Raw genomic sequence first — 22,553 nt, forward strand, 5'->3', positions numbered from 1 at the left:
ACATGGTAAAATTTCGAAGACTGAAATAGATCAAATCCGCAAAAGACCAAATCTAAGCGAAGTAATAATGTTGATGCAAGCCCAAACTAAACTCTCAACTCAAGTTAAAAATAGGTAATATTTAGCAATTAGATTTTATGGTGGTATAAAATTTTCCTAAGTAGATCTTAATCGTATTGTAGAGACTATTTACACTAGATTTATCTAACCCTAAGAACGGTTTACATGAAGTTTTATCAAATCATAAGAACTAAATTCTAAGTTTTTAAAATTGTTAGTATTTATACGTATATATTTTAGAATGTTAATTTTAAATATTTGAACATTTAATTGAAATTTTATTCAAATATAATTATTTTTACCAATGACTTAGAGTTAATTTTATATATTTTTATAATATAATCTTCTTGTATATTTGTATGGACTAATACATGTGTTTAAGTCTCTAAGGTTGGAATGTATTTTTTAAATTCAGTAAATATGATTTTAACCTTTTAAATTGAGTTGTTTATGTTTTAACAATTTTTCTATCATTTTCAATAATATTATTTGGACTATCAAAGCTATATCGTTTATCAATGAATATTTGTGCAACTTTAGCATATTAGAGATGTAACCACCGTATAAATTTAATGAATTATTTATGCAGTCTAAAAAACCTTAAAATTTTCCTTTTATCAAAGAATTTATTGAATTTTAATATCCTAGAGAGTAGAGATGGTACCATCTCTCCCGCCCACCATGAAGATAAAATATATTATTTATACAATTTTAGAAAATTTATAAAAGAAATTCATTGTATGACAACAATTATGAAAGGGTCAATAGCTAAACTGACAAATTACATTACCTTAATTTTCCAGCCTAAAGGTCGACCGTTCAATTTTTTATCCAACATTGTCGCACTAAAAAAGTAAAATTAAATATAAATTTATTTAACTTTTAAGAAAATTTTATCATTAGCAATTTTAATTTTGTGGATCCATCTAAAAGCTAGGTTTGTTTAGAGATATTTTTAAAAGTAGTAAAATATTAAAATTATTTACAAAATGTAGCTGTTCACATGAGATTTTTGGAGAAATTTGATTCGTTTAGTTAAATTTGTGTTGATGTTGTGTTTATGTTGATTTAATACGATGTGGTTCGATCTTTAGTACTTGATCTTCTAATTCTCTCTCGGTTGAACGCTCACGTTTGATTTGAAGAAACGGAACACTTGATGTTTTTGATGTTGAAGTTATAGAAGAGAGGTTAGGGAGTATTTTGACTCTCAAGAGAATTCTATCTAAGTAAAAAATTTCCAACCAACCCCTACAAATGATCTATTTATAGAGTTCTCTGGTGACTTTTATGGACTTGAGGCTAGTTGGTCCATGGACCAGACCCTTGGGTTCAACCACATGTAGCAATTTCAAAATAATTATTAAGTATGTAGTAATATTTTAAAAAAATTGCAAATATAATAAAGTCTATCAGTGATAGACTTCTATCGTCGATAGACTCTTATGGTTTATCAGAGTGATAGACTCTCATCATTGACAGATTTTGCTATATTTGCATTTTTTTTAAAATGTTGCTATATACTTAATTATTTTAAATATAATTACTACATTTGCAACTCTCCCAATTAACATTTGAACTAAATTAAACTTATTTTTTGGTTTAATTGAATTTTAGTCCGAGTAAATAATATTTAACTTGACAAAAATAATTAATTTGATCTAATGATCAAAGACATGTGACATCATTAGAATTGGTCAATTTATCTTTAGGACACATCCCAATTTTTAATTAATTTCAAATGCAATTAATGACGTGACAATTTGTGATTGGTTCCAAAATTTCTATAAAAAATCTATGGAACTCTATGGTTAATTTAAGTTTTTTTTTTTTTTTTTTTTTTGTATTTTGTAAATAATTATTTTTTTACCCTCCATAGAATTTCCCGTTAGTTTGTCTATTTTATTTTATTATAAACATTTGTATTTGTAGAATTATGATCAAATTATGAGTGCATATCTAAAGTACTTTTTTTTTCTTTCTAAAAGTAATTAAAATAAATAAGATATAATTTCTTTTTCTCTGGAGTTCGTAGATATCAAGTCCGTTCATATATTAATTTGTTGTTAACATCTCAATAATATAATCCAAATTCTTTTGGTAACATTTTTTCAATAAAATTCAATTTCATCCGCTTTTAACTCATAAAATTTTGAACTAAAAAAAGTTTGAATGAATTGTAATTTATATAAAATAAACACAGAAAGTAGAAAGAGAATTCTATTGAAAATGGAAAACAAAAAAAATCAATGTAAATTACGATGAAATTAGCTACATTATAAGACACCAAAAAGATGTGTTCCATCAAAAAAAACCACATCATATGTGGGAAATTGCCAAAAATAGGTTAAAAAAAGAGATTTAAATGAATTTTGGGACAAGTTTTCAAAAGAAAGACTTTTAGGACAATTTGGGTGTGAATGGACAAAAATACCCTTCATTAAATTTCTATCGCTCTCTATTGATTTTTCGCCTACCCACGTTCGCTTTCCCTTCTCTTTCGCATAGAACACCTGAAGTAAAAAAAAAAAACATCTTTCGTTGGCTTTTGAAATTTCCCGCTCTGCTCTTTGAAGATACTCCGACTGTTCGTCTGTCGTCGGTCCTCCAGTGCATTTCGTCGCTTCTCCTTTTCGAACCTAAGAATCAACTTTGAGCGTGTTATCTAATTTCAGTGAGTTTTATCTGTAACCCATTTTCAATATATTTGCTGGAATTTGTTCCTTTTTCTTCAGGCTTCATTCGTGACATCGACTTCGACATCGACCGACGGACCCTTGTACAAGATTAATCCTTCCCATCATTTTTATTCCCTAGTAAGTTGTTTGTCTCATTTGGAAAAGACAACACATAATATTAAGGCCAAACTCAAACCCGATCAATTAGCCTTATTTAGGAAAACAAAGTTTGGGCACTTTTTGGACCTAAATATTGTCTTTAATGGGCCACTCATCCACTACTTACTGTTAAGGGAGGTGGAAGATGAAGGAAAGGATTCTATAAGTTTCTTACTAGGGGGCGTTGTTTGTACTTTCGGTAGGAGAGAGTTTAACATCATAACTGGACTATGGGGTCCTAAAGAGGACTATATTCAGTTGGTTGGGAATAGTCGACTGTTGGAGAAGTTTTTCAAAGACAAGGAGTGTGTTTATGTTAGCGACTTAAAGGATATATTTTTGGAATACGAGGGTGATGACGATGATATTGTGAAATTAGCTTTAGTTTACTTTATAGAGATATCTTTGTCGGGAAAAGATAGGCGAACCAAAGTGGACATTGGTTTTTTTAAGATTGCTGATGATTGGAATACATTTAATAATTATGATTGGGGTCGGATTGTTTTTGTACGCACGCTAAGAGCCTTGGACAAGCAATATGCCAAGGGAAAGAAGAAATCAACACAGACAAAAAAATATACTATCAATGGATTTCCGCATGCATTACAGGTATGTGACTTCTTACTTCTTACTTCAAAACATTAAAACGATCGTTTAGTTATTTTAAACGATAGTTTAGTTATTTAAACGATCGTTTAGTTGTTTTAAACGATCGTTTAGTTGTTTTAAACGATCGTTTAGTTGTTGTTTTAACGATCGTTTAGTTATATTAAACGATCGTATAGTTGTTTTTTTAACGATCGTTTAGTTATGTTAAATGATCGTATAGTTGTTTTCAAACGATTGTATAACCACTTGTTTATATATCTATATATATCTTGTGGCACTTCCTAAACTTGTTTGTCAAATGTCGAATAGGTTTGGGCATATGAGTCTATACCAACCATCATTGGATGTGGTGTAGATAAAGTAAACGATCATGCCATACCACGAATGCTGAGATGGGTGTGCCAACAATCACCAAAGTCCCAAACTATAAGCCAGGTGTTTGACTCGCCAATGGTAAGTAGCAAGCAATAGTAACTTACTTAAGGATCGCATGATTTTGTGCTTATTTCTTTGTCCTAAATACATTTGCCTTTTTCTATTTGCAGTTTATAATTAAGGCGGTCATTGAGATGACACCTGAAGAGGAGCAGTTGAAAATTGCTTTAGGTGAACTTTTTGAAAACTTCCGCTCATCTACCATTATTCAGTCGAAGAATGGTGGTTCAAAAAGAGTAAGAGAAGTTGTTAATGATGAAGATGACTTCAAAAAGAGTAAGAAACAGAAGTCCAAGATTAAGATGAAAAAGGCTATTCGGAATCTCCAAGATCGAGTAGCGGTTGTTGAAGGGCAACTTAATAGTATAAAATCAGATATTGACGAATTGAAGGGCATGATGTCAACCATATTGAAGCACATTGGACTTCAAAGAAAGGTTAGGAATGAAATTATTAAGTGTATTGACGTTAGTTGTTTCATATTTGGTAATTACTCATACGTTAAGTTGCATATTCTCGCTAATTCATTTTGAGGTTCCATAGGGTGACGAAGGGGACCACAAGGTGTCCGAAGGCTTAGTAGATCATACATTAGAAAGTAAAGAAGTGGATAATGCTAAGACCGAAGATGTTGACACAGGCGGTACCCATAATTGGTTGAGGATGCCAAAGGAGGATGAACACATTGAAGTTAAAAAGAAGGTTTGGTTCCATGTTCTTGCTAATACTGATGTTTAATTTCTATCATTATCCACACTAATGCATTATGAGCTTCCATAGGGCGACGAAGATGTGTTGGAGAAGAAGGTTGATATTGGTTTAGAGGAGCCAATAGATGTCGTTGACGATGAGAACGTCACAGAGATAGAACCATTTCTCACTCAACGACCACACGTTCGGCCCGCCCGTAGGAAGCGTGCAAGTGTTTACCTATCAACCCCATTCACAACTCTACCTAAACGGTTTGTGACATCAACCACCAGCACCTCTCAGTATGAACCAATTGTTTATGATCCTATGCACAAAATACTTGACGTCCATTTAGATAGACTTCGAGCTTGGATTACAGACAAGCATACAGACGATGAGCTGCGTGAAACCTTTCATGGGAAAAAATCGAAGGCTTTTTTCAGAGACTTGTTTATGTGTCGCCAGCGGTTGGTAGATGAGGTATGGGATTATCTTATCATTTATGCAATTATAATTTTTTCATTGTTATGGTTCTATACATTTACTGCTTACTTTTGTTTCTATTAGCATTTGGATGCACTTTTTCTTTTCATTCGCTTGAAGATTAAGGCAGCCGGGATACCTTCTTCTCAGAACTTCACAACTGCAGACACAATCTTTATGGTTTGGAATCGTCGCGTTACTTTATGTATGTATTTGCGTTTGATATTTGTCTTTCGGTCTGATATTTGCGTTTGTATGTTTTTCTTTGCAGCGCATTTTAGTTTTGAAGTGGCTCTTATACAAAGAATGTATTAAAGAGAATCGCTCGTTTGACTGGGACGAAGAGTATAGGTTGGTTGACTATGTTGTCGGGTCAAAAGAGGACTTTCAAGATCCTTGGGCAGGTGTTGATTACGTTTACTCTCCATTCAATGTCCATGGCAACCATTGGGTTCTATTATGCTTGGATTTGGTAAGTTGTCAAGTGAAGGTATGGGATTCGCTTCCGTCACTTACAACTGCCGAAGAGATGACAAACATATGACTGCCCATTCGACAGTTGGTGCCAAAGTTGTTAGATAATACTGGCTTCTTTGATAGGAGAGGTAGATCATCGACATACAAGGAACCTTGGCCAGTTGTCATTGTTGACTCAATTCCACTTCAACGAAATAATAGTGATTGTGGCGTATTCACAATTAAGTATTTTGAGTACATAGCTGTTGATGTTGGTTTAGATACATTATGTCAAGAAAACATGTCATACTTTAGAAAACAATTAGCATTTCAATTATGGACCAACACTCCTATGTATTGAAATATTTACATAAATCACAAGTATCAATTGGCTGTTCGATTATTGTCTATGTTGCATTTCAATTAGTATCAATTGATATTTCAATTAGTAGTATCGATTATTCTCTATGTTGCAAAACTACTTGTAGCTAAACGATTGCTTAATTTTTTTATGATTTTAAGAAGATCGTTTAGACTTTACCAAACGATCGTTTAGACTTTACTAAACGATCGCTTAATATTTTGACGTTTATTAAGAAGATCGTTTAGACATCATTTATTAAGAAGATCGTTTATACTTTACCAAACGATCGTTTAGACTTTACTAAACGATCGCTTAATATTTTGACGTTTATTAAGAAGATCGTTTAGACATCATTTATTAAGAAGATCGTTTATACATATGTGCGCGATGAGTATTTCTCTACACGAATATTTTGTGATATGTATCTAAACGAATACAAATATTAACTCAAATATTCTTTCACAATTTTGGCCGCGTTTAATTGAAAATATCACAAAGTATTTATTTTATAACAAAGTTTAAAATTATAATATGTTATTCTCTCTATAAAAATTACATAAAAAAATTATATAAACGAATACAAATATTAACTCAAAAGTACAAGAACGAAATATATATTTTTTTATTTAGCAAAAGTATTTATTGGCCCAAAGTTCCAGCACATATTGTTGTCTAAACAGTTTCATGTTTGGCACAGTTAGACAACCAAGGTCACTAGCAGTTACAAGGCATTCAACAAATTTAGCATAGAAAATTCCACAATCCAATGAACGCCCTTTCTGTAATGTGGCCTTCGATCTGCGTATTGGCCAAGGGCCATATGTGAAATGATCTGAATGGAGGTTGACTCCAATTGCAATCACGAGTGAGGGGATGCATCGTGCAGGCATTTGAAGAGCTTCATCAACAAGTTTCTGCTCAACATAATTTGGCATTTAGTCGAACACGTAGATCCTGCATTTTCTCATATCAGCTGCAATAGCCAGCCAGTGTTCTTTTATGTTGATGCAGGTAATCACGTAGTTGACATCTCCCCACCCTGGTATGTGGTTGTAATCACCAACAGCAGTGTTGAAATAGTATTCCACATCTTTTTCTGTCCATATAGTTAGGTGTGCTGTTGGGTCTGTCCATTCAGCTTTCGTATTATCTGGTGTCACCAAATGAGTATCAAAAATATGGTTCCAAACAATGCAGTCTGGTTTATTGATTCCAAGCTTCAAGAACAAGTCAAAAAATTTAGTCACAATATAATGATGCAGTTTAACTTCTATACAAAAAAAAAATTAAAGAATAACAACTTACTAGAAACGAGGAATGTAATATTCTAAAAGAACGCTTGCAATGGTGCTTGAGATGCAACATTTTATTCTGCAAGTGGGATAATAGCAAATCCAATGTCTACAAAGAAAAAATAAACGATCGTTTAGTGAATGAAAGAAGAGTATAAGCGATTGCTTAAGAAATGTACATGTGATCGTTTACTTAGTAAGCGATCGCTTAAGAAATGTACATGTGATCGTTTACTTAGTAAGCGATCGTGTAATATTAACTTAACGATCATTTAGTTAATAGAAGCGATCGTTTAGTTAATATAAGCGATCGTTTGGGAAGAGTACTTACGTCTCCATGTACCCATGTGTTTTCTTCAAGCTGTCTGAAAAAGTCTTTCTTTCTGGTTGTGGAGACTACTTTCCTTTGTTCATGGGTTGTTTTTCTTGATCTTTTCCATTGTAAGTATTCCTTCCATAATTTTGGATCCACTTTCCACATCAGATTATATGTATCTACTTCTCTGATTTCCACATCTGGGACAGGTGTTGTAGATTCTGATATGATCTGAGCAGATGTTGTGGATGGATTACCTTGTTCATCTTCATCTTGCACCTCTTTATTTGCTATTTTACATAGCTTTCTTCTCTTTATTGGTTTTTCTTGTTCATCTTTATCAAGTACAGTTACTGGTTCTTTTTCAACCAAAGTAACTGCTTTATCATTTTTTTTAATCTCAACCTGTTTTTTTTGTTGTTTCCTGCAATGTAATCGTATTAAACAAGTAACAAACTATTTATTCAAACGACTACAAATTTGTTGTGTATACATACCAGTTGAGATTCTTCATTTACAATTTGTACAGTTTGATCCAATGGAGCCAATTCACAAAGTGCAAGAGGTTGGCTCACAAATGGAAGGGTAGTAATCATTTGTGGCAGGTCTGTTTCTTTCTGAATTTGATGACTTAGACTATCCGATATATCTCTTATAGTCATTAGCAAGTCTGCATCCCTACCGTCTATGCTTATATCACTACCACATTCCTCTTGATGTTCCCTAAACAAAATGAGAAAAAACATGAGAATAAGAAAAAAAATAATTGTTAGGTATTTATAAACTAGTAAACAATGAATGAAATGTTAACCTTTGGGTTTCCTCTTGATGTTCAGTATGTTGTTCTTCAGTAGGTTGTTGTTCAGTATGTTGTTCTTGAACAACATACTCATTGTCATTCTGATCAGTATGATCATTCCCTTGATTTTCAGTTTGATTCTAATAAACAAATAAAAACGAACATAAAATTAAAAAAATAATGTATTGTTAAACCATCGTGTATATAAAAGTAAACGATCGCGTAACTTTGATAAACGATCGTCTATCAAAGTTAAACGATCGAGTAACTTCGATAAACGATCGTCTATCAAAGTTATACGATCGTGTAACTAATGTATTATGAAAACAAATTTTACCTGGACCAATCTCTCCAGTATCTGCTTCATTTCATACAGCTCCAATGACTGCTTTGTGATTGTGTCATCCATCCTACAGACTATAGAAGTCAGTGTGGATAAATCCTTACGAACTTCTTTTATTTCCTTCTTCAGTTTCTTGTAGGATTTTGAATGACTTTGTTCTTCTTTGTCATTGGACTTCTTTGATCTGAAATGTTTCTTCTTGGTGATTGGATGCATTTCAGACTCGTCAGCCACTGTTTGACTTTGTTCTCTTTGGGGTGACAGTTGTTCTCTTTGTGGAGATGAGTCTGATTGCTCTAATGATTTGTTGTTCATTGCTCCAATGGATTCATCGTCCTCCATTTGTATGTTATCATCCCCTCGAATTCGACTCTCCATGAAAGCCTTCTCTTGGGTTGACATCTTCAGTTTAGGTTGAACAACAGTCTGCAATGTAATTGTATTAAACGATCGTGTAATTATATTAAACGATGACTGACAAGTTTTACTTACATTTTTGTTGTCGAATATGTTCTTCTGCAGCATTTTGTAAGATGGATCTTGTGTACAATTCCATCTCAATATCCTAGGGATTAATCCCTTACTGTTTTTTGTGGCCAGGTGCTCATTTGCAGTTGAGAGTACTTCATAAGCCCGCACCTACAACATTTAAACAAATATGTTAAACTTTGATGTTCAATTGGCATTTACTTAAAGTGTATGAACAAATAAAAATCACCTGAAAAGCAAGCACGTAGCCTTTGATGTTGTAGTATGACACTGCTTTGGAACTTCCTGTCTTCTTCAGCTCGTATGCTTCTTTTTTTCCTTGGAGACTTGTCTTTAAACTGTTGAGCAGACGAGTGTAGAAGAAAGTTGACCAATCGAAGCTTTTAAATGCTTCTTCATCATCAACTCTTCCCAAAATATCCATGTCAAACTGTGTTTTCTTATCCTTCCCGACCATCACAGTTTCTATAAAGACGGCCAAGGCGACCTTCACAGCATCGTCATCATTTGTAAACTCAAAATTCTTGAAAATTTCCTCAATTTCCAAGCATGTTATTAGTTTCTTATTTTTTGATCCAAATAGAAGACTTTGTAGGCGCTTGCTATCGCAATCTTTCTCCAATGGATTGTTTGTTGGCCACAATCCAGTTATGATGTTGAATTCCTTTTGGGTAAAACGGACGTTCTTCCCTAAAACTGAGAAACAGATTCCATCTGCGTTACCATCTTCAGGTATCTGCCTCAGCAAGAAATGATGGATCAACAGGCCGTTGAAGACCATGTTCACATTCAGCAATGGACCAAAAATTGTTTTTTCGAACATTTGAAGCTGATCCTTGGTCAGTTTGTTCTTAATAAGACTGCCGATCTTGTGCACTTGGCATGACACAGTGGCAGGGAAATACTTGTCGCTAGGTACAACCATCCTGAAATGATAGTTAATCGAAAAGTAATAAATTTAACAATCTGGAGAACTATATTGAAAACAGAAGTCGAATCCGAAACCCTAAACGCTTCACGATAATAATTTAAGAACACAATGATAGTTTTTGAAGACAGAAGTCGAAACGTTTGAAATATAAAGAAAGGAAAAGTGTAACGTTATAGTAGGAAAAGTTCGGAAAAATACCTTTTGACGTTGACGAAAAATATGGACTGAGACAAAAATAGTCTGAGAGAACAATGGACTGAGAGAAAACGAAGGTGAGTGATCAGTGCGGTTGTGTATTGCGTAGTGACAAAAAACGAACGAAGAAGGCGGAACGTATATATCGGTTGTTTTTACCAAAGGGGCAATATTGTAAATTCGCATACTTTTTTTGAAATGTTGAATCGCGGTTGTAAACAATTCGTGGGTGTCTTTCGTTGTTTTAAAAGATCGTTTAGTTTTTGTAAACGATCGTTTAGTTTTTTATAATCGATCGTTTAGTTAATTTCAAACGATCGATTGGTTGTTTTAAACAATCGTTTAGTTTTGTTTGACCAATCGTTTAGTTTTGTTTAACTGATCGTTTAGTTTTTTTCAAACGATCGTTTGGTTGTTTTTACACGATGTTTGCTTGTTTTTAATCGATCGTTTAGTTTTGTTTAACCTATCGTTTAGTTGTTTTCAAACGATCATTTGGTTGTTGTTAACCGATCGTTTAGTTATTTTTAAACGATCATTTAGATATTTTTAAACGAACATTTAGTTATTTTTAAACGATCCTAAAACCAGTTTTTGTGTTCTTAAATGAATAAGTCAATTGTTATTTTCGTCTTCTTCATCCATCTAGAAGCACAGAAAGTAAGAATGTTGGGACAAATCATTAAGAAAACACATCATTAACAAACATTCATTAATTAGTGTAATACTTAGTACATTGGTAGAGAAATTTCTAATCTTGTATGCTCGACTTGTCGGTATATAAAATTGGATTGGTACACGTTAATCTGTTGTGACCTATTTGTTTACACCGACCACACTTATGCAATTTCGGAGCTTCACCAACACTTGGAATCCTCTTTTTCTTCGGTTGACCAACTCTTTTGACTACTTTTGGAGGTAAAACAGTCATATGTACGTAGTCTTCGCTTGTCTTCCAATCTGACTGATTCCCAACTGGGTAGACGGCCTCCGCATATGCAGCCAACAAACATTCATTAGTGTAATAATTAGCACATAAACTATAAACATTTATATTACGATCCCGTGCTGCAGCAATGGCATGTGAGCATGGTAGTTGCTCAGCTTGAAACTCCTTGCAAGTGCATTCTTTAGTCTGAAGGTTTACGACCTCCTCCTTATCTAAATCTTTGACATGAAATTGGTAACAGTCAATTGGGTTGACCTTCATTGTCAAAGCTCCTTCTTGTTTCTTTTGAATAACTAACTCTGCCCATTTGGTCAATGTAGACGTCACTTTAATGCCTTCTTCTCGACGCTCCCAAAACCAACGTTGTAGCAAAGCTCAAACATTTTCAAGGAATGAAGCAATAGGCAAATCTCTAGGTTCTTTCAGTATAGAATTCATGGACTCTACTATATTTGTTGTCATCATGTTATACCGTCTTCCTGGGCAGTGAACACGAGACCACCGTGCTATTCCAACATCATTTAAATATTTTCCTGAACCATTAGGAAATGCAAGAAGATGTCTCCACGCTTCTACAAACGTTGAGTCACGATATGTTCTCGATGCATTATAAAACAAAGTAGCAACCGTGTCACTCTTATATTTATCATGCAAATTTTGACTCAAATGTTGGACATAAAGGCCGTGGAATGCAGAGGGGAAAACTGATGAAATACCCTTGACGAAGCATGTCTTCCGATCTGTCACAAAGCCTAGATTATGCACCTCCCCTATTGCACCTTTCAATTTTTCTAAGAACCACTGTATTGAGTCATCTGTTTCTCTATCAACTACTCCAAAGGCTAGAGGATAGATCTGATTGTTACCATCTAAACAAACGGCCACTATCAACTGACCCCGATATTTGTTCTTAAGAAATGTTCCATCCATGACTATGACCTGTCTAATGCAATTTAAGAATCCTCTAACACATGCACCAACAACCATAAAAAGATATTTAAAGAAACGATCATCTTCGAGTTCCATGTGAAATATTGTACCTGGATTTGTAAATTTGAGTGCTTCACCATATCTACGCAAAAGATTATATGACTCTTCAGGAGACCCTCGCACTCGTTCATATGCATTTTCTCTGGCATGCCATGCTTCCTCATAACTCATATTTATGCCATAGTCTTGCCTCATGTCTTCTATGATATCACGTGGTTTGTATATGCGACCGGGTCCCTTGAATTTGGACTTTATTAATTCTCCAACAACCCAAGATTTTGATTGCCTATGGTCACGATTCAAAAACTCAAGAGAACATGAATGAACTTTCACATACTTTTTAATTTTGAATATATTTGAATCCTTCAGTCTAACCGCTCGCAATCTCCAACCACACTTGTTGTCGATGCATCTAACGAAAAGAACCTCTTTTGTAGACTTTTTTTACTACAAACTGAATTTTTTTTTTCATTGCCAACACACTTAATCTCATTGACAAATCTCTCTTGCAAAAAAAGATTTGTCCTACATCCAACTCTTCACTTGTAGAGATTTCTTCCGACCAGCCACTTCCTTTTGTCTTCAACTTCCGACTAGAGGAGCTGTAGTCAACTTTACCTTTTCCTTTGCAATCTTTTGTAGGAGCATCTCTTTGTTCTGGGATGTCAAACAATTCATTGTACATCTCAACTGACTCCCATGTAAAAGTATCATCTTTTGAATGATATGACTCATATGATTCCCATATAGCCGAATTGGTCCCTATCATGTTATCACACAAGCCAACCTGAACTTCACCAATATCAACTTCATTCTCATCTAATGTATCCATTCCAATTGGAGGATGAGGGTTTAAATTTTGAACTTGGTTGCTCCCAGATACTGAATTGTAATCTTTGTTTAACACTTTCATGCTTCGATTGCTTGTAGGCTCAAAAGATAGGTATAGGGGGACCTCCAATGGATTTTCACTAAGAATATAAAACTTCAAATCACGGTCATTGCTTAACTCAAATGGAGGAGCTTCCTTTTCCCCTTTGATCTCATATATACATCTTATCTTTATGTCGAACTTTGTAGGGTCAACTTCTGCAAGGTCATATAGTTCAGACTGTAAATCTTTGTGCGTTATTTCTTTAGGGACAACAATGCCTTTTAACACTCCTCCTTCATATTTTCTTCGTCCCTCATCCCATGCATCACTGTGACGCACTAAAATCCGAACATGTGCCATCCTTAAACTACCTTAAGTAGTTTTGTATCTTCAAAAATTGATTTGAACTTAAGAACCTACAAGATGCGTGCAAGATGTAAAGAAATAAAAAAAAAATAACTGCAAGATGTGTGCGGGCCTAAGAGAGTTACTAAACATGCAAAGAATAGATCTACATGGATTAGGAGGTGTACCAATTTGATTTTGAAATAAATAGTGGAAGTTTGGAACGTGCGAGATACGTGCGAGATAAAGCATGAGGGCCTAAGAGAGTTATTAAACATGCAAAGAATAGCTCTAAATGGATTAGGAGGTGTACCAAGTTGATTTTGAAATAAATAGTGAAAGTTTGGAACGTGCGAGATACGTGCGAGATAAAGCATGAGGGCCTAAGAGAGTTACTAAATATGCAAAGAATAGCTCTAAATGGATTAGGAGGTGTACCAAGTTGATTTTGAAATAAATAGTGAAAGTTTGGAACGTGCGAGATACGTGCGAGATAGGTGCGAGATAAAAAAAATACGTGCGAGATAAAAAAAAAACCTTCATTCCTTCTATTCCTATTGCTTACTCCTCCTCTACTTGATCCAACTAAATCCTCATCCTCTAGTTCGATTCATTTTTCACTACCCATTGAACTTTCTAAGAACCTAAAACCAAACTTTGACTAAACTAATTTACGGCAAATAAGTCCAATTCCAAAAACCAGACAATTACGGATGAAAATAGCACCAAATGCCCCAATCAAACAGTTACTGACAGCAGATAAATTAAAAATCGGTTAGACATGAAACTCACCCAAATAAGAGAAAACGCTCGAAGTTGATTGAATGGTCCGAATAGGAGCGACGAAATGCACTGGACAACGACCGACGAAGGGCAAGCGATGAAGAGCAAACGACGATTGGCAAGCGACGATGGGCAAGTGACGATGGGAAAGAGACGATGGCCAGAGTAGGTTCAGGTGTTCTACGCGAAAGAAAAGAGAAGGAAAAGGGAACTATACGCGAAAGAGAAGGAATCGATCGTGGAGAGAAGGGAAAGCAAACGTGGAAGAGGGAAAGGAAAGGAAGGGCATTTTTGTCCATTCACACCCAAATTGTCCTAAAAGTCTTTCTTTTGAAAACTTGTCCCAAAATTCATTTAAATCTCTTTTTTTAACCTATTTTTGGCAATTTCCCATCATATGTTTGGATGACAATTCATGCATGTTACTTTATGCAATTGTTGTAAATGATCTCTTTTGAACGTATGGTTACTCTTTGGAAATTGCCAAAAATAGGTTAAAAGAAGAGTTTTAAATGAATTTTGGGACAAGTTTTCAAAAGAAAGACTTTTAGGACAATTTGGGTGTGAATGGACAAAAATGCCCTTCATTTTCTTTCCCTCTTCCACGTTTGCTTTCCCTTCTCTCCATGATCGATTCCTTCTCTTTCGCGTATAGTTCCCTTTCCCTTCTCTTTTCTTTCGCGTAGAACACCTGAACCTACTCCGCCCATCGTCGCTTGCCCTTCGTCGGTCGTTGTCCAGTGCATTTCGTCGCTCCTCTTCGGACCATTCAATCAACTTCGATCGTTTTCTCTTATTTGGGTGAGTTTCATGTCTAACCGATTTTCAATTTATCTGCTGTAAGTAAATAATTGGTTGGGGTATTTGGTGCTATTTTCATTCGTAATTGTCTGGTTTTTGGAATTGGACTTATTTGCTGTAAATTAGTTTAGTCAAAGTTTGGTTTTAGGTTCTTAGAAAGTTCAATGGGTAGTGAAAAATGAATTGAACTAGAGGATGAGGATTTAGTTGGATCAAATAGAGGAGGAGTAAGCAATAGGAATAGAAGGAATGAAGGTTTTTTTTTTTATCTCGCACGTATTTTTTTTTTATCTCGCACGTTCCAAACTTTCACTATTTATTTCAAAATCAACTTGGTACACCTCCTAATCCATTTAGAGCTATTCTTTGCATGTTTAGTAACTCTCTTAGGCCCTCATGCTTTATCTCGCACGTATCTCGCACGTATCTCGCACACATCTCGCACGTTCCAAACTTTCACTATTTATTTCAAAATCAACTTGGTACACCTCCTAATCCATTTAGAGCTATTCTTTGCATGTTTAGTAACTCTTTTAGGCCCTCATGATTTATCTCGCACGTATCTCGCACGTATCTCGCACACATCTCACACGTATCTCGCACGTTCCAAACTTTCACTATTTATTTCAAAATCAAATTGGTACACCTCCTAATCCATGTAGATCTATTCTTTGCATGTTTAGTAACTCTCTTAGGCCCGCACACATCTTGCAGTTATTTTTTTTTATTTCTTTACATCTTGCACGCATCTTGTAGGTTCTTAAGTTCAAATCAATTTTTGAAGATACAAAACTACTTAAGGTAGTTTAAGGATGGCACATGTTCGGATTTTAGTGCGTCACAGTGATGCATGGGATGAGGGACGAAGAAAATATGAAGGAGGAGTGTTAAAAGGCATTGTTGTCCCTAAAGAAATAACGCACAAAGATTTACAGTCTGAACTATATGACCTTGCAGAAGTTGACCCTACAAAGTTCGACATAAAGATAAGATGTATATATGAGATCAAAGGGGAAAAGGAAGCTCCTCCATTTGAGTTAAGCAATGACCGTGATTTGAAGTTTTATATTCTTAGTGAAAATCCATTGGAGGTCCCCTTATACCTATCATTTGAGCCTACAAGCAATCGAAGCATGAAAGTGTTAAACAAAGATTACAATTCAGTATCTGGGAGCAACCAAGTTCAAAATTTAAACCCTCATCCTCCAATTGGAATGGATACATTAGATGAGAATGAAGTTGATATTGGTGAAGTTCAGGTTGGCTTGTGTGATAACATGATAGGGACCAATTCGGCTATATAGGAATCATATGAGTCATATCATTCAAAAGATGATACTTTTACATGGGAGTCAGTTGAGATGTACAATGAATTGTTTGACATCCCAGAACAAAGAGATGCTCCTACAAAAGATTGCAAAGGAAAAGGTAAAGTTGACTACAGCTCCTCTAGTCGGAAGTTGAAGACAAAAGGAAGTGGCTGGTTCGAAGAAAGCTCTACAAGTGAAGAGTTGGATGTAGGACAAATCTTTTTTTGCAAGAGAGATTTGTCAATGAGATTAAGTGTGTTGGCAATGAAAAAAAATTTTCAGTTTGTAGTAAAAAAGTCTACAAAAGAGGTTCTTTTCGTTAGATGCATCGACAACAAGTGTGGTTGGAGATTGCGAGCGGTGACTGAAGGATTCAAATATATTCAAGATTAAAAAGTATGTGAAAGTTCATTCATGTTCTCTTGAGTTTTTGAATCATGACCATAGGCAAGCAAAATCTTGGGTTGTTGGAGAATTAATAAAGTCCAAATTCAAGGGACCCGGTCGCATATACAAATTTATTGGCGAAAAATTCAATAGAGAGCGATAGAAATTTAATGAAGGGCATTTTTGTCCATTCACACCCAAATTGTCATAAAAGTCTTTCTTCTGAAAGCTTGTACCAAAATTCATTTAAAGCTCTTTTTTTAACCTATTTTTGACAATTTTCCGTTACTCTTCAATTACATATATATCTCATCTTTGTAGTATACATTAATTGTATAAACCGTATTTCTATTGAACATTGAGATTATGTGAATAAATTGTTTTTTAGAATCTTCTGAAAAAGAAGGTTTATTTGAATCAAACGATTAAAATTATTAAAAAAAAAAGAGAGAAAATAAATAAATAATCAAATTTATATTATTACCCTAAACTTAACCTAGTCTGCCTCTATTTTTTTTGTTTGGTCCACTTTTTATGTCTAGAGAGAGAAGGAAAAGACTTATTCGATTTAATTTTGATCTTTTTATATAATGTAAATTTATTATCGATCACAATATTAATTTTACTAAAACATTTATATTTTTCAATCCTTTGGGTTTTCAAAACCATTTTTGAACTTTAATTGCGTTTATTGTATTTGAATTCTTAACATTTTCTTAGCTACTATTTTTCTCAATTTAAATATAAATATTTAAATTAATATTAATATATGATAGTGGGTGTAGTGTATAGGAATATTATTAACGGCGTTGAATTATAATCAATGCATGACATAATTAGGATTAAACAAAATTTAGAAAGACTTTTTGTTCAAATTTTTTTTTTTAAAATGCTGTCTTTTTAAATAGCATAGAAAGGAATGAAATTCTAAATATCTCCTTACTTTTAGAGATCAAATTCATAATTTGACCTTAATGCTAAATTTTCAATGCTAAATATACTAATGCTAAATTTTCAATAAAAGAAAAAATTAATCACTTTTTAAAAAATATATATGAAGAATTTGAATATACATGAACAAAATGAATGGATAAAATGTACTAAAAATCCAATAGTAAAGGAATCAAAGTAATTGTTTTAAATAAAAAAAGTTGGAAATATTTTCGTACGACACATGCTAATATGTTTTGTTTTAAGTTCTGATGCTTTATGTGCGAGCACATGCTGCCTGCGTCCATGCCATGCGGTCAGTAGTGTTATGATACCATTTTGAGGTTGTTTTGGTATTTTTGGAAATTTTGAATAAAATTGGATATTTTCTAAGGTTAAGAAATTAATTTAGGCTTAAATATTGATTTGTAGGACAAGAAGAGTTTGAATGATTTCCAATCCAAGGATTGAGCCACAAGCATGTGAGTGACATGTCAGCAATGAAAAATAATTGAGTATAATAAGTAAATCAACAATATTTTCATTCTTCTCAGCAATGTCATCAACAATTACACAATTCCAATCCAAATATAGCCAACTAAAATTTCCTATCTGTGGCCTATTCCAAAATCAACAATAATAATAGTTATTCTATATAACAAAAAACATGTGTTGTATACCAAAATTAAAGTCTATCCCTTGCATCTATTGCCTCATGTATATAAGTATAATGACTATGAACAAAATATTTACACAAAAAAGGTTATGGGCATTCCCACAGGTTAGGGATTTACAAAATTAATTAAGAATATCATATCTAGGTGTGTCTGTCATATATACGAGCTAAAAATTCAGTCCACTCCACTTGTACTTCATCCAATTCAAGCTGTGAGTATGAGTTTCTTGTATCAATCTATAAAACATAAAAAGTCGAGTAGACATTTTGTTAAAAATAAAATTAGTCATATTATACTATTTATAATGTTACAATGTAAGTAGTTTAAAAACATACCACATTAGAAAAACATACCGCATCAGTAATAATGCTTGTGTCCTTACTCACAATTTCGCGCATGTATCTCATGACATAATATTCAAATTCTTCTGAGATTGAAAAATCGTCAAGGTCCTACATTTCTCAAAAGTATAGTATATTAAGCATTTGGTTATAAGAAAGAAGTTGACAGACATACGTCTTCTAAAATGACAAAGAAGAAAATAATTTCACAATGAACCTCAACTAATGTACAATGTAGCAGCACAATATTAACAAGAGAACAACAATATATAGCAAGGTGATAATTAGCTAACACATCATTTAATAACATAACACATAAGGTATCAACTACAAATATATAAATATTAGTTTGTAATATTTCATTTTTCCAACATCAATATTGTACCTGTTTTTAGAAATTGACTTCTTAAATTTTAACGATAATGCACAATAAATCCTCTTTTCAAACGATAAGATTTCAGAAAAAATAGGTGGAAAAGAAATTCAAAATTGAATCGAGTTTGTTTAGGTAATATATTAATATGGTTAAAACTCAAACATGTTCCTAAACTATAATTATTTTTGTCTATTAGCTAAGCTACTAAACTTCAAAAGACATCTAACAATACTAGAAAAAGAGGCTTTCTTGACAGTTGTATTTTTTTTTCTTGACGGTTTTTGGTAAAAACGTCAAGAAAGGGGTGGTTTAATAGGAAAACCGTCAAGAATTTTGATGAAAAGACGGAGTGTAGGCAATTTTTAGAATTCTTGACGGTTTTAAAACCGTCAAAAAATATGAATTTTTTCTTGACGGTTATAAACTATCAAGGATTATCTTCTAAATTCTTGACGTTTTTAAAACGTCATGAATTTTTATAAAATCGACATTCTTGACGTTTTTCAAATGTCAAATAATATGTAACTATACTTGACGTTTTAAAAACGTTAAGAAATACCGATTAAATTCTTGACGTTTTAAAAACGTCAAGAAATACTGATTAAATTCTTGACGTTTTAAAAACGTCAAGTTATATCAATTAAATTCTCGACGTTTTAAAACGTCAAGAATTTTTAGAAAAAGGCGGAGGAAGTTAATTTCCAAATTTCTCGACGTTTTAAAAACTTCAAGAATTACTAAGTAATTTCTAAATAAAAAATATTATTTTAATATAAATATTTAATAATCAAAATTCCCAAAAAAATTCTCAAAATTTACAAACTTCTCGCCGCCTCCCCCAATTTTTTCTTCTCTTTCTTCGCGTGTGTCGTTGTGAACTCGTCGGCGTCGCTCCATCTTCCAAACGTCATCCGTCGAATGTCGCTCCGTCGCCGAGTGTTGTTCTTCTTCAGCTTGGTCAAAGTCGCTCCGTCGCCGTCGTGCAGTATCCTTTTGTGCAAAATCTAGGGTTCGATATTTGAAGTATTTCATCAAATTTTCTCAATTTCGTTTTTCCCCCAAATCGATCGTTATTCCTGATGATCAATCGCATCTTCTGTTGGTTTCTTCTTTTCCGGCTACCGGGACGGTGGCGACTTCTATGAGAATTTTTTTGTCTGTATTTCTTCCATCGAGATCTTCTCTGACTTTTTTTGTTTTTCTTTAATTAATGGGGTTTTTGTTTAGGAATGAATGTTAGGTTTTCACGATGTGGGTGTTAATTGTTTGTGTATAATCACGTTTGTTGGTTGAAATTTTGTCTATTTGGGGTGAAATGGGTGTAGATTGCTTGCTTTTTGTTTATGTATTCGAGATAATTGTTGTTCTTTGGTTATTCTTTTTTGTTTATTGTAGTCCGATTTTTTGGGCTTTTTTTTTATTTGAGACTGTATATCGAGGAACTGAAGGAGGAAGGAGAGTGGGGAAGAGGGAAATTCGAATGACTACCACAACAGCTGAAAATAGGAACTTATACAAGAATAAGCTGGTGCCTTAGCTTAGTATTCAGTATTTGTTAATGCGAATTTACTTATATCATGCAATTTTTGGAGTGTTTTTCCCTTGGTTCTTTATTCTAGTTTATGGTATTTTTAAATAATTTTTTATGATAATATTAATTCTCTTATTGATGAGATTAACAGTGATTGATTGGTTTCTAATAGAACACACACTTGCAATAAAAATTTCTTCAATCAGAAAGTACCCCAGAAACTAATCTTGGTATGACCATTTCTTTTTGCGTTTTTTTTTCAAAATTCCTTCTCTGTACTAGTTATAAGAGTTTACAAAATTCTATGATATTTTATGATTGATAGCTCTTGAGAAGATTAAAAGGCCTTTATATGAAAAGCATCCCATGAGCAAATTTGCATGGACAATAGCTGAAGACACTGATACTGTAAGCATCCTTGTTAATCGGATCGTTGAAATAAAATTCCATCAACTCAACTGACTGACAGTTTAGATTTTTGAATGATTTCAAATCTTTTATGGTTTTTATATGAAGATGGAATGGTACAACATCTGCCAAGATGCCCTAAGAAAAGTCAATGAATCGTATCAAGGAAAAGAGACTGCTGACATCATTCAAAACAAAGTTTTGCAGATACATATTATTCACATGTTTTTGTGGCTAAAATATCTTAGGCAATAGGTAAGAAGAGATTGTATTCATCTTCACTTAACCCTTTGTCTTGTCTTGGAAATTGGTGGAATATTTTAAATCTTTTTTGGAACACTTCTGGTTTGATGTTGAATGTGACTAAAATCTTGCTTATTGGTTTCAATATGAGTAAGGAGGGAGTTGAAGAATGGGCAGAGGAGTTTCAATGTAAAATAGGAGCATTTCTGATTAGTTACCTTGGTTTTTCTTTAGGTTGGAATCAACAAAGAAAAGCTTTTTGGAATATGTTGGTTGCTAAGCTCAAGGCTAAGTGGATGGTTTTGATAGATAGACATAATGATAGATCGCAAAAAAGAGGCCTATAGCTATGATTGTTAAGATAATGATTGTGAAGTTTGGAATGTAGCTAGGCCTTAGAAGGGGCTCTTTTTGACCGAGTTAATTAGTTGGATGACTTTGATAGATAGAAACAATACAGTGCATTTGCGGGAAGGAGTGGAAAACATTTTATGGTCATTAGAGGGATCTGGAAGCATAGAGGCTAATTCATTTTAACTTAATCATTTTTGTTGTTTGTTGAATGTTCGTTGTTCTTTTAGTGGTTACGTTGAGAAATTTCCACGTCTGGTCGTACTTATGTTCGTACTTATTTTTTTTCCTAGCTTAAATTTCTTTTTAATTTATTAACATGAATCTATTAGGCTCGAGAGGAGGATGAGGATATTGAATTCGATTGTGCTAATTACCAGCTTGAAATAATGAGATGCTTGAGAGAACTCAATGTTAACAACACTATTGGATGGTAAGCTTAGTTTTATGATATTGCATATTTATGGAAAACTTTAACACTGTTACATATATGATCACAGGCTTGGTGATAGTGATTTAAGGGGCATGATTGTGATTTGTATCAAAATGCTATGTGGTCATAAATGGAATAAATAATTTGTCTGTAGTTTGATTATGAGATCTAATTGAAATTTTTTTGCACCTTGACTTCTACTTTTATTTTTTTTACTAACTCAGATTCTTGTTTATAGGATTGGAACATCAAATATTGGAGGCTGGAGCAGATATTTGGGTTACTTCACCTTACCAGGTTTGCAATGCCAATGGATTAATCTTTCTTTGTTTTTGTACTTTTCACTCTGTGATGGCTTTGGGGTGTCTTTCTTTTAAATGTTCTACTGTTGTTTTTTTAAAACTTGATGGTTCAAATCGAATATTTTCATGACGATGAATAGAATGAGTGAGGATCAAACTAATCACTCCTCTTGAATTGAAATCAAAAAGTTCGAAATGAGTGTTTCTGCTGATGGCTCAGAGT

At 33.6% G+C, this 22,553-nt stretch overlaps 1 long non-coding RNA gene across 1 annotated transcript; it reads left to right on the top strand.

Moving 5' to 3' along the window:
* Positions 1–20,760: 20,760 nt before the first annotated feature.
* LOC103504365 (uncharacterized) lies at positions 20,761–21,214 on the top strand. Its single transcript, XR_541048.3, has 3 exons — positions 20,761–20,823; positions 20,919–21,001; positions 21,110–21,214. It is a non-coding gene; the product is annotated as an uncharacterized LOC103504365 (long non-coding RNA).
* The last annotated feature ends 1,339 nt before the right edge of the window (positions 21,215–22,553 follow it).

Source organism: Cucumis melo, chromosome 5 (assembly GCF_025177605.1).
Source record: "Cucumis melo cultivar AY chromosome 5, USDA_Cmelo_AY_1.0, whole genome shotgun sequence".
In the NCBI taxonomy this organism is placed as follows: domain Eukaryota; kingdom Viridiplantae; phylum Streptophyta; class Magnoliopsida; order Cucurbitales; family Cucurbitaceae; genus Cucumis; species Cucumis melo.